This window comes from Tachysurus fulvidraco, chromosome 25 (assembly GCF_022655615.1).
Source record: "Tachysurus fulvidraco isolate hzauxx_2018 chromosome 25, HZAU_PFXX_2.0, whole genome shotgun sequence".
In the NCBI taxonomy this organism is placed as follows: Eukaryota; Metazoa; Chordata; class Actinopteri; order Siluriformes; family Bagridae; genus Tachysurus; species Tachysurus fulvidraco.
In genome coordinates, this window is record NC_062542.1 from 10,284,770 (window position 1) to 10,298,807 (window position 14,038).

Sequence of the window (14,038 nt, forward strand, 5' to 3'; positions counted from 1 at the left end):
TTCCTCCAGCTTATCTATAGAAATTATAATTATTTAATAGATTTTTAGGCAATAAACTTACTCAGAACTTTAATCATTAGGATGCTTTTATATAAAACAAATTAAGCCTATGATGTTTGCTGGGGTTTATGTGGCTAGAATCTAGTTTACTACATGGAGGTGGGTTGGTTTTATGAGGCAGACTGTGCTACTGGATTTGATGGATCACTGTAGAGCAGACAAGATGAAAATCAGCCCAGAAAAAAGTCTGCCAGATGGAATGAATGTCAATGCTCATTCACTGGCCTGTGTATAACTGGGGTAGTTAAATGTCAAATGCCTCACCCTAGGGACAGAACATGCTCCAACAGTACACTGAATATTAAACCCCTTTCACCTTCCTCCTGCTCCATCATTTGTTTAATACAAATCATCCTAAATATTGTATTTATTTTCTTTTATTTATTATTTTTTCCATTACACATTTGCTGCTTAAAGAAAGTATTTCTGAGGAGTTCTACAGTGCACATCCACTGTGTGTCTTCCATAGCATCCACACAATCCCCTCATGCAATGCTGCCTTTTATTACAGTGTCCATAAGGAACAATCAATCTATATAAGACATGTATCAGAAGATCAGCAAGTACACACATAGATACTGGTGAGTTTGATATAAGGAGGTAAGCCAAGTAGGAAAGGGCAAATAACTTTAGGACACAGTGCCCTTGTGTAATTAAACTTTTATGTGTAATTTAGTTCAGGATTTTGACTATGATACTAAGAATGTGGCAGTAAATCAGTCATTCTGTGACCGGTGTTGGTGTACTGGAAGAATAAAAAGTAGACATAACAGTCCTTTAAAATTGGTGTGTCATAGAATCCCAAGTGAGAATTGTGATCTCAATATTAAGTCAAAGTTAAGATTCTTCTTTTATTATACAATAAAAATGATGTTGCAATTTGATCAAATAACATCAATAAACCTTTTTTTGAGGGATGAACATTATTCATTATTTACCTTCAGATAAATATATACTGTAGATCAGTCGTGAAACATTTTCTCCCATGCTGACTATTTCCACATCTATACTGTATAATCCTTTATTAGTCTGACTAACACCAAGGATAGGCCCCAGCAAGCAGCAGGAGAATTCATCTCTCTCGCACTTCTCCTCCACAACACCACCTGCTTAGGTCTGGCTACAGGGGGACACAATTGAATTGTGGTGCAGTGAGGACCTCCAAGGTCTCAGAGTCAGTCCTGAGCACACGTATTGTCTGTGTGGGGTTTCTTTTGGTGTCCTCTGATAGACTGGTGTCCAATCCGGAATGAACTTTCAAACTTTGCATCCAGTATGACTGGGAAAAGCTCTGAATCCAGCACAACCCTGACCAGAATACAGCAGTTACTGTAGACGTGTGAATAAATGAGATAAGAGATAGAACAGACAGACAGATTCTCTCAGAGGTTGTTGTATTAACAGCTTGCTCAGAAAATGATTACAAGAAAACCTGTTATGAAAGCAAAAGAGTTTTAGGATTTTTCCCCCCTAGAGGGGCAGAAATATCATTAGAAAATACCATTACTGCTTATACATTAAAACAAAAGCACTGAATGAAATTAATGCAAGGCCTTTCCTTACAGTGACGGCATTGTATATATTCACTGGACAAGTGAATGTACGAATATGCAGCGAACCCAGTCCAAGTTACCACACTTTATTAGTGAATTACAATTGTACATGCTAAAATAAACAGCTCTGCAATGTACACAGATTCTCCTCTGCAGAGACGCCTATTGCTGCAATCACACTGGCCAATTTATAGTCTCTCACAGTCACAAACCAAAACGAAACGCTAAGTCATCTGTTTTATTGTTGGCTCAAGACGAGAACTGAGGAGGAGCCTTCCAGGAGTAGGAGAACGCTTAGCATAGGCTTACATCCAAAATGAAAGGGACTTGGAAAGGCAATATCAGAGAAGCACTTGAAAAAACAAAGACTCCATGGATTTATTATTCATGTCCTACCAAAGGTACAAAATCCGACATTGCAACATCAAGTCCTATAGTAACTCTGCTTTCTAAGTGTACCTATACAAGCAAATCTCCATCCAGAGTAAAGGTCCAATGGGGTGGTTAAGTAGATCATTGATTGTTTGCAGTTTGGTTAGCCACTGAGAAACTATTGACGATTAAAGCACATGGATATGGATTTATATTGGTAATGACACACCATTCACAAGATTGTAACCGCTTTATCATGGTCAGGGACACATGGACACATACGTGGAATAAGGTCTACATGAAAGGTGTTGCAAAAGTCTATAGACCATTCAAAATGTGGAAATTTTAATTTTAATATTTATTTCATTAAATTCTTGCCAATGTTTAACATGGTTAAAGGCTTTGTAGCTGACTGTGTACACTGAAAGTGGGTTAATCTAAGGTTAGACATATAATATAGACAGTGTCTGGTGTCTGTAGCCCTCTCAAGGTTAAACCACAATGAGAGAAAAAATGGGCAACCCAGACAAAGCCCTAGAGTGGAAATCTTTCCCATTAAAGTCGCTCTGTACCACCCAGTGAATGCTATTCACACCACTGTCTTCTTACATTCCAGCACAGGGAGTGAAAAGTCATAGCTAATGTTGAGCCAGTGTCAAATGTCATTCATTTTGTATGTTAACATGAATCAACCGACAGATTCCCCATGCGATGGCAATAAATGGGAGCATTTTACAGTAGACAAAATCTTAAGTAACAATCATTTGTATACGACTGCATTCCCTTTTCTTCTCAATTTTACTTCTGAAAACCACTTCATTCAGGAACACAAATGATTAGGAGCTCAACAAGTCTATAGCAGTATTAGTTAGCAAGAGAGCTGTGTTTATCACAAAAAACTACAATCCTGGAATGTGCAGAACCATTTGTGAAAGTGAGATTGAGGTAATAATATTATGCTGTACATTAATATGTCCTGTTCACATTTTGTCATTGCCAATACTGTATTTGCAGCCGGGTTTTGCATCATCCTCTGCAGTCATCCTATTAGTGGCCAGAACCTTATTGTCGTTTGTTGTCTTTGCTTACAATGGCACTAAAGTGACTGCTGATGAGAAGGTTACATTATTCCTCAATACATAATAAAAGAGATATTTTATAATGTGTAATTTTTGCTGCAGCATCAAAGCCAGGCTGAAAAACATGAGTGATGCTGCCATAAAAGAAAATAAACTGATGCTGGAAAGAACTGTCATGCTTCATGCTTCATGATGCTGAGATGGGTTGAGTGAACTGGATACTCACTGGAGCCATGGCTCAGCCTGTAAGGCTCTACTGTCAAACAGTAAACATCCCCTATTTCCCAAAACCTTCAGTGTATCCATGGTAATGGAGTTGGCATAAGAAAATCAACTACACACTACTTTGTCACTCACACACACTCTTGTGTTGCAGAGTCTGTTATTTGCCTGGTTGTTGCTGCTTTAGTCATCGCCATGAGCAGCTATTTGGGCTCTATGGAAATTAATTTGCCAACTTGATGTCTCTTTCCAACTTATCCAATATTAATGTCATCTCAGATGACCAGACAGCTCTACTCTTTCCCCATGGGTAACAGAAGCAGCACAGATAAGGAGTCAAAGAAAGACAGAGTGCTTAAAAAATTATTATTATAAAATTAGTTAAAAGGTCCTGCATTAATAGAAAGAAAGGTAATGAGTCATAGAGTGGCTTTATCCAGATCCATCATTCCATTCTGTACATACAACATACATACAACACATGACGATATCTTCATGATGCTCCTTTTACACGCTCACTAAGCAACTGCAAGACAATAATTCAAGGATGAACTAAAATCAGATATTAAGTCCACCTCTGATGAGGTCTTAGATGACAAATTACTTATAATCAAATCTAGGTCTCCTCTAATAACTCAGTACACTGGCCAGTACATGCTACTGCATACAAATGGAATGTGTGTCAAAATATGACATCACTGCTCTTAAATGGAGTGCCCAAAAAAAATCTACTCCTGATAGGGCTATTTTTGATGCATCAAAAGAATCAGAAGTGGACGGGTTAGTCTCTCCTTTGCTGGTCCAAAGTCATGCACTACACTACAGTTAGATTAAACTTTTGCATTTCCTCTCTAACTCTTAAATGGCACCTAAAAGAACCTAGTTGAGATCTTAACAGGAAATATCTGGTGCTGTTTGCCATTTAGATGTTAGCGAAAAGGTCAGGCATATGTCATGTTATGTGGGAGAAAATCTGTATTTGACAATCCTGTTTGAATGCAGACATAGCTTTGAGTATTTGAGTATTCTTCTATGGACTTGAGCTCAGACGATATTCCACTAGAGCTGTCTCTAAAAATAGCCAATAAGAGGATCAGCAGCCATGAAATGAACTGAAGGAAAATTAAGCATAAGAACAAGAAGAAGAAGAAGAAAAAAAATAATTACAAATTGTAATTGTGTAGTTATACGGTTGAACAAATCGACCGTGCATTGTTTTGCATTATTAGTACCTAAATGATTATTAGGAAAGCCTACATTTTTGTGCAGTGTGTTTATGAAAAAGGCATGAAGCTGCAAATGTACAGTTTGCTCTTCCGTTTTTTTACATATCTGATTGAGAGACCTTTTTGAAATGCAGGGCATGTAAGTTTTGACATTTGCAATTACAGCTCTACAATTACAGCCTAACAAGGGATATATATTAATATTCATATTTCATGCTACATATTTACATTTTTTAAAGGTCTGACCCAATTAGAATGTGGATTTTTTTAACACAGGCCAACCAAATGTAGAACATTTTAAACAGGGTGCTCACAAATGTTTATTAAATGAGATTTTCTTTTTATTTGTAACATTTGAGATTTCTGTGAATTTATATAGTATTACTTTTTTATTTAGTAAGTCAAGTGTGAGAAAAGAGCATAATTGCAAAAATATAAATGATAAGTAAAGAATATGATAAAAGTTTATGCACCTTAAAGTGGATTCTTTTCATAATGCAACCTAAAGTGCATCATTTTTTTTAACCCACCCCATAATGGATTCTTTTTATACAACAGAACGTTCTGAATTGTGTTATTCTGTTAAAATGTATTATTAATGACACATTGTGCTTTTTAATTGTGTATAGTTACTTATTTAATTGTTATGGAACATCCACAAACCAGGTAAAACCTATTATAATTCACATTATCTATAAACAGCCTCTCCTGTACTTTCTGTCTTGAAGAAAGAAAGAAAAAAACAACACAGATGGCCTGTTTCTGAGGAACTGGAAGGGACAAACGTCTTTGTAAGTCAGTATTTGTGTTTGGAAACTTTTTGACTTGGACAAAGCACTGACATCTGAAACTCCCTCCATAAACCTTAAATAACCCTCCTCTTACCGGAAAGGGTTCATGGCATAAACTAATATAAATTTTTTTCATTTCATTAAACAACCACACATTTTGTTCATTGGTTCACTATTAGCCCTCAAATTATCTGGAGTGTTCACCCTATGTAAGAGCTTTAACATATTAGAACAAGCACTGTAAGATAAACGCATCATGATAGAGCTGGAACTAGTGTCAGAACTGCTGTTATGAAAAATTAACGCAAGATAAATATTCCTATAACATCATGACTCGTGATCTATTATTACCATTAAGTAAGTTAAAAGAAGAAGAAATAATCTCCAGTATGAACATTGGCACAGGCTTTCTGATTCTCTGCTATTCTCTGCTAAATATAATGTACACCTGGAAACAGTCGACTTTGTGAATACGAGCCTTGAGGATCTTATAGACATGAAAAGCAATGTGTTGTCTGCCAATGAAATTCAACATGAAACCGGGTTTTTCATTTTTTTATTATTAAATACCTGGAAATCAGTGCAGAACTTAATCAGCTAACCGTGACTCACAGGGGCAATAAGGCAGAAACAACTAATAATGTAGCTCTTGCGAAATAACCACATTGAAAGTTCATGGAAATCTGTAAAGGTAATAAACAAATATTCATGATGAGTCATTTTCTCACTAAGGTATTGCCATGGAAACAGGATAATCTAGCACATGACATCCATTTGCCAGTTGTAGAAGTCACTTTTTACCCCAGAGACTGCTTCTGTGGTCACTTCTTGAGAGCGGTCTATGGTTATTCGTTAGTAGTCCTCTAACCGTTTTGCTAAAAAGCTGGGTTGATTAGAAAAAGCCAGACTGCTAAAAATTAAGTAAATAAATTTAGCAAGTATGTAAGTAAGCTACAAAATCACATGACCACTTTAATGAGAGAAGAGGTAAAAAGGCTAGAAGAATCACCCCCTCTTTCTTAGTCCTACCCTCATCCCAGCCGTACTAATCCTATTATCCTTTTCAGAGGGCCATAGTGCTTAACACTGTTGATATTCTTTGATTATAACCCCTATGTATGCACATTTCCAACCGTTTGGCTCAGGATGTTGTGGATATGACATGCTTTCAGGAATAATCAAAAGAGGGAAAACGTTACATCAGTGCTATTACATACATGTTTTTAACAACACAAGAAAGTGTCCAAGGATGTTAGCTTTATACTTACAGGGAATATTAATTCTGCAAGGGAAATCTTTGAGCCCTGAATGTATGTCAAATATGCAGCAAAGCTGCACTTTTAGCTGCTTTAATTAGGCAACATGCTGAAATGAGCTTTAAGCTCAAACCCAAGAGGAAAGCTCAGCCTTATGCAGAAAGGGTACCAGAACTTTTAAAACATAACACATTTAACTATAAAAAAAAAAAGAACGTACTGAAGAGGCTTTAAGTATTATTAGTATTACTTCACAACCAAACATATGGTATAGATGGGAATTTTACACAATCAAAACAGCTTGACTTGGAAGTCATCTTTTTACATACATATACATACTTCTGTTTCTAGCTTTTCATTGCATGTAGTTAAAACAATGTATTATTAATAATTGAACATTCACTTGTGAGACACTTCCTTTTTTACTTAATGAATATCAAACTAAGGCACCATTACTTATTAAATCTAGGTGCTCAAAGACCTGCAAATACATGAAAGGGACAATTATTGAATATATGATATGGGGACTCATAAGAACGATCACTTGCATTCTAAGTGATGTAGTCAGGGCTCAAGTTTAGCAAGTGTGTGGAAAATACATACAGGAAAGCAGTGAGTAGCATGGAGAGGAAACAGGAAAGGAATTTCTGGAATCTCCCATGTACACACTTCATGCTCCATCGGTCAGCTACTTCCCTCCTCCCTGCTTCCCCGTTCCCCCTCTCCCTTGTCATCTTCCCCTAATCCATTGCTCCACCCCAGTTTAAAAAAATTATTGAGGTAAAGCACCAATCTGCTTTTTTCTGTGGAGATCAGCATCAAAACCTTAATTCACTATCACCATCCTTTAGTACCTGCTATATCAGATCATGGGATGCAGTTGCCAATAATAATAAGAGGATTCCTCAGTGGTTCTGCTTGGAGCCATTTAGTTCTCAGTAATGAGTGTATATATTCGTATGAAGCTATGAAACTATTTAAGTTTACAAGACGTTTCATTCTGGAGGTGTTTCTGCATTGGTTTAAAAGTGGTGTGAGATCCATGGAGGAGTCCAGTCTTACTTGAAATAAACCACTTAAAACTACCTTTATATCTAAACAAACTGGAACCATGGCTTTCCATTACTGATGATTACAGCCTGCTTCACTGTCTGCCTTGATGAAACTTGCTTCAGAGGCAATTGGAAGCAGTTAATGACATGCAGTACAGTATTTGCAGGAAAACAGAGAAATAATGTGTTGTTTTCAATTCAGGCTGCTGCTTTTTCCTGTCTGCTGGCTAAGGACGTAATGGTGCAATCAACTCCTGCGAGGTGTTTATGCACAGACCAATTTCCACACCATACCAAACAAGGTTATGTTCCACCCTATGGTACTGTACAGACTAGAACAATTCCACTTACTGGACAGTATGTAGGTGTATGTATTTATTAGAACATACTGAAACAGGAAAGACAGAAAGGCTAGAAATGCAACATGCTTGTTGATTGTATTCTAATGGTTAGAATCCAATTAGCCTGTTGGAAAACCTTTCCAGATAAAAACTTAAGAACATTTGACTGTAGTTACCTCATCATTAGGAAGACCAGGTACACAACTCTTTTGACTCTTATGATACTAAACTAAAGTCCCAATGTCCAACATATTTTATTTACTAACTTTCATTTTATTTACTAGCTTTTTTTTATTGACTTATTAACTCTGAGTTAATTTAAGATTTAGGTTTTTACAAATATGACAGGTACGACTAAAATGCTAAAGTGCTAAGTTTTGAGCTAAGACTGTGGCATAAGAATATATTTTTCAATACCCCCATCTATATAGTATATGGTCTATATTATAATGATATACGGACCATTACATCTCAGACAATACAGCAGTTATCATATTATCCTATCCAATCATCCTATTATGCTGCATGGGGTATGGAAATGGGTGTGAAATAATCCTAAAGACCTCTTTAAGTGATCAACAGCACACTATTGCCATCTTGTCAATTGTCTCTTTCCAAAAAGGTCATGCCGTCATTTGCACTTGATGTATCCAATGCCCCCCTTCACCTCTCAAACTGATTTCACATGCTTTTAAGCTCAAGCCTGACACTGACACTGAACAAGGTGTCAGCTACATATGTCATTGGCTTGCCACGTGACCCCAACCCCCAACCCTCTCCCAAATGCCTACTGGAGAAACCAGCAGGGAATTGTCCTGTAGAACAAAAGCGGTCATTGGAGGGTGTTCTCTTAAGGGCTTTGGATAACATTCCTAATCACAATGGCCTCTGAATACCAAGACTTTTAATTACTCAGTGTTCTTAAACAGTTACTGTTTTACTGCGTGATTAAAAGGACAAACTCTGCTGACTAGTGGGGAGTGCTTTTATGAAAGAGTGCCTCACTGCTGGCGTCACAATTTAAGAGAGTCACTCCTGTGGAAGTTGAACTGAATATCAATGAACCACAGACTAGCTGGATTCCACTGTCAGTATTCAATAATAATTAGCAAGAACAAAACATGTCAATGTTCTATTCAAATGGCACAGTTTGTGTGCACACAGGCCAGTATTTCAGTTTGTAAAGACAAACGACTGCAAGGGGAAAACAGTATTAAAATAGATATTTATGCAGTGTGTACAACTGTCAGTTGCCCAAATCTACATGTACTAGCACATCTACTAAAAACCTGAAAATCTAACAGCTCTATCAGGGAAAGCTATTATAAAAATTGGGAATAAACAACATAACGTTGAACGAATTATTCAAAAATTAGTCCAAAATCTAAATTTATACACAGTACATGGTGCAAACACGGATGTATAAATCATATTCTGTAGTCAGTGCTTACAGATCTCAGTATATTTTCACAGAATATGCATAACATTATGTGAACAACTCTGAAAAGTCTGAGAGAGGACATCATTACATACTATCTACTGTATAGAGAACTGGCTGTTACAGCAGAGAAATCACCTGGCTGTGGAGTTGGGAATCCCTGCACTGTAGCATAACAGAAGAAGACATTAGAACCCCTGGGTTATAACAGTATAGTTATATAACAGTATAGGTTTTAGAGAACCATGGTTTCTGTCCTAAGGGAAATTTCCAGCCAAGACATCCTATTGCACATTAAGAAAGTCAGCTATATTTTTTATTCATACAGAGGGAATTGTTAAAAATGATTCCAGCCGGGATGGAGCGCTTACTTACCTCATACTACGATGTGGAAATGGATCAGAGACGCCGGGAGCGAGGCATGATGCAGGACCGCTGTGGATCCTCTTAGTCCTGGGAATAGGAGAGAAGAAAAGTTGGAATGGCTTGAGTGCGCCTCCTCCGTTGATGTTGCGTCAAGTGCCTACAACGCAACATGTGTGTGTGTGGGGGGGGGGGGAATCGAATGAATGAGAGAATGAAAGAGAGAGGGATAGAGAGAGAGAGAGAGAGAGAGAGAGAGAGAGAGAGAGAGAGAGAGAGAGAGAGAGTGAGTGAGAGAGAGAGATCGAATGAAAGAGAGAATGAAAGAGAGAGAGAGAGAGAGAGAGAGAGAGAGAGAGAGAGATTGATTAAACGTCACATGTTCACGTGAATCCTTGACATTCAGTTCTCTTCCTGTGACTCAGTTTAACTGCCACCGGCGGCGTCACTGCGCGTCTCCCGGTGCTTTAGACCCATAAACCGAATCCGTTATGAGACATAAAACGCTGTCATTCTGTGCGCTGTCGAGTCCCACAAACAAACGCAACGCCACAAACCCTTTTATTCTAATCGTCTATAGGAGCATTTAAGAGGTTTTACCTTTTACTCTGACCGGCGCTCGTGGTGGACCGGCGTAGAGTGTTGAAGCGCCGCCGCCGCCGCCGTTACACCAGTCGCGCGCACAGGATCCTCGCGCGTCACGTGAACGCGCGCCGTCGCTCATTCAGAATCGCTCTTCTGAGACTTTTATCCCGGAGATCGTATTTATAATTCCAGAGACCCGGAGTGCTCCCGTTAATAAGGAGCAGCTGCTGTGTGGGTGCTGAACGGTGATCTAACACAAGTCCCGCTTGGTGTCGGTCACTCCGGTGGCGCTGACAACATGTTCGGTTTGCACGAGCTCGGAATGTTAATGAGCACTTATCGCTGCAGCAGCAGGTTTTTAGAGGGTCCTGGACTCAGATTAGAGACTCGATGGTTTAACATGAATTGTCCTGTTCAATACACTGAGACAGAAGAAAACACAAACCACCAGATGTTATTTATTGATATTTGGGCAGATATTTAATCAAATACATCAACCTTTCCAAAGAAAACCAGAACTTTAGTAAAATAAATGTAAAATAATTCAAATATTTTACTGACATTTTTAAAGCAGAGATGTGCATAAGAAAATCTTAATTGCTAGAGAAGGACATGTTGTTTTTGTTGTTGTTTTTACAAGTCTTGATGTCAGTATATGAACATTATTCAAATGAAACATATCTGGTTTGTGCTGCAGCATCTCCATGTTTTACATTAAGGGTGAAGTACAAACTGGGAAGGGCAGTAAGGTGTAGAAGACCTATGTTTTCAAAGCTAGCCATATAATCCTGATGTGACAATTGTCACAAAAAAATTGTCAAAGAGATAGATCAGTTAATGTGGAACACCGGGAGAATGTCATCTGACGTTGGGACAACAGAAAGGCTTTGGGGCAGGATGGGTTGTTACATGACCGTGTAAGCAATTGTCAGATGATTTTCCACTGCTACCTCTGCTGCAGTTGCCCCTGCAGTGCATCCAGCAGACTATGTGCTGCTCATGAGGAAGTGAAAAATCTCTTTCTGGTCTACCCTAAAGGTGTACATGGGATTGCATAGACTAGTGAAAGCACACACTAAATAGCCAAACCTTCGTAAACCCCTAATCAAAACATCCCTATATTTCTAAGATGATGATATATATATATTTATATACTGGGTTTTTGCTCATTTAGCCACTAGAGCACTAGTGAGGTCAATCACTGATGTTGGATGTGAGGGTCTGGCACATAGTTGGCATTCCAGCACAACCAAAAAGTGTTCAGTGGGGTTGAGGTCAGAGCACGATGCAGGCCACGCAAGTTCTTTAACTCAAACCTTGGAAATTTCTGTCCATATAGACCTTGATTTGTTGCACATAGGCTTTGTCATGTGAGACTATGTTTGGAGACCTTAGTTCCAGTGAATTGAATCCTAAGGCTACAGCATAAAAAGACATTCTAGACCATTGTGTGCTTAAACTTTGTAGAAGGCACTAGTGTGTATGATTGTCAGTTGTCCATATACTGTACTTTTGGTCATATAGTATAATATAAATAGGTCAACCTCATTCATTAGTGGTAAGTGAGTATTGTCTGTGTTTAGGATCAAAGTTGTATTATGTTTTAAGTTCAAACATCACTCTGTGGCAGAATTTTGATTTTACTGCCAAAGATACCGGCACTGCAGCCAATCGATCTATTTGCCCTTGTGCCCAAGCCAGCACTGTGCAGCGTGAGGTTTCTCAAGCACTATGTGGAAAACTGCCAGCTGGCAGGTCACTGACACAGCTGTGTGTGCTTTAGGGAGCACCAAAAAGGGGCTCTGCTGTTTAAAGACAGGTTATTGAATAAAGGAAATGAGTGCACAAAACAGACTTGAATGCAAGTCAAGAGGTGATGTGTTTCATTAGTTGTCATTTAATGCAATCTATGGCTATATTTCAAGGTGGCAATAAGAGGAGTGTCTGGAGTCTGGCTTGTGGACATTTGTGAAGGCTTGAGATGTCTGAGATCTGCCAGAGATGTATCCAAGTTCTTCTGCCTGTGAGCCAAGCTAGCTCAAGGGTTCTTCGATTCTATACATTTATTTATACAGCAGTTAGATCTGGTACAAATTTGATATTTAGTATAACACTGCGAGTCTTCACTATATGTATTATTTTAGCTCGACTTTGATCGTTACATAAAATCTCAATTTTTACCTTGATGCATTTATATTGCAAGCTGTCGGTCTGTCAGGCTATCAGTCAGTCTGTGCATTGCATGGCAACATGCAACACTTAATCCAGCTTTGGCTTCTTTAGTAAATTTCTATTAACAAAGCAAAATTAACAAGATATATGAAACATTTACATCAGAATTTCAGCATTTGTTTCCTGATGTTTGTGTCTAGCAGTTTTAAACAACTCAAAATATGCTACCGTTTGCTGGAACCCACCAATTTATTTATTTATTTATTTTTTACTGGAACAAGTTCCTGACACTTTTCTGTTGCCCAGTTGTGCCCTGTTAGATTGATTGTTTAAAAAAAATGAATGTCTACTCTTGTTTGAGCCCTGCGAAGATCGAATTTGTTGTTAAAAAAGAAAAGAAAAAACAACATAAAGACCAGATGGGAGAAATGCCTATGGGAGAAAAGCAAGTCATTTTGAAGCTGACAAAAGAGGCATGAAAGTCATTGCACAAGGATTGGTCATAGCTAGTAGAACAATTTGGAATGTTCTGAACTGCTGTGTGATCCAGATATCAAACAAGTCAGCCAAAGAAAACAACTGCAGATGATGACAAACTTTTGTGGGACCTGTGAAGAAGAAAACAAAACAAGTAGGTAAAATCAACAACAACCTTCATAGGGAATAGGGCACAAATATAGAGGTTATACCACAAGATACAAACCACTCTTCAGCAAAAAAAAAAAACAGAAGGGCACATTGGAAGTACAGAGATGATCCACAAGACTTCTGGAACCAAAATTAATCTCTACCAAAGTGCTGGAAAGGGCAAAGTGTTTATCTACCCATGAGCTCCAAACCACAAACTCATCAGTCAAACACAGATGAGGTAGTGACTTGGCTTGGGTTTGCATGGCTGCTTCTGGAATAGACTCACTAATCATTATTGATGTAAATCATGATATTAGCAGCAGCAAGAATTCAGAAGTCTTCAGAAGCATTCTATCTGACAATTAACAGAGAAATGCATCCATTCTAACTTGATTGGAGGTTTTAGACTGGCCAAGTCAATCGTCGTACCTTAACACGATTATGTAGTATTACACAACCTGAAGATAGAAACCTCCTAAACTAAATATCATGTGTTCTCTCCTACCAAAATTATATCGATCAATATAGTTATATGCAGTATAAGCACAGCATTATCTCTAGCAAACACATGGTTACAAAGGTTGATGTATTTAGTAAATGAAGCATAAAAGCAAGGGTCAAACCAAACTACTGATTGTCACCTTGAACAAATCCAATTAAACTCAACCACAACTCGCAACAGGGCATGCACACACCCAACACACACAATGGACCGTATTATCATTAAAGATTATACTGATCTAACAGTGTAACTCTTTAAATGGTTTATTGTGCTAAATCAGTTGAGCTGTGTATCATTTATGCATTTAATATTATTGTGCAGTGTCTCATACTTGTTCTCAACCAAATTGAGTCACTGCCTCCTAAATGTTATATATGGCTCCCTCTTCTGCACAGA

The 14,038-nt window shown here is 38.1% G+C and overlaps 1 protein-coding gene across 2 annotated transcripts in view; it reads right to left on the minus strand.

Annotated features, from left to right (window-relative positions):
* The window catches only part of tmem108 (transmembrane protein 108), a 55,487-nt gene extending 44,830 nt beyond the window's left edge, over positions 1–10,657 (minus strand). Inside the window, exons 1-2 of one of the 2 annotated variants that reach the window (XM_027175956.2) lie at positions 10,354–10,657; positions 9,766–9,843 (exon numbers count right to left, since the gene is read on the minus strand). The gene's annotated coding sequence lies outside the window, so the exon portion shown is untranslated. Of the gene's footprint in view, positions 1–9,765; positions 9,914–10,353 lie in introns of both variants that reach the window. The other variant, XM_027175947.2, reaches the window with a different exon arrangement.
* Between the last annotated feature and the right edge of the window lie 3,381 nt (positions 10,658–14,038).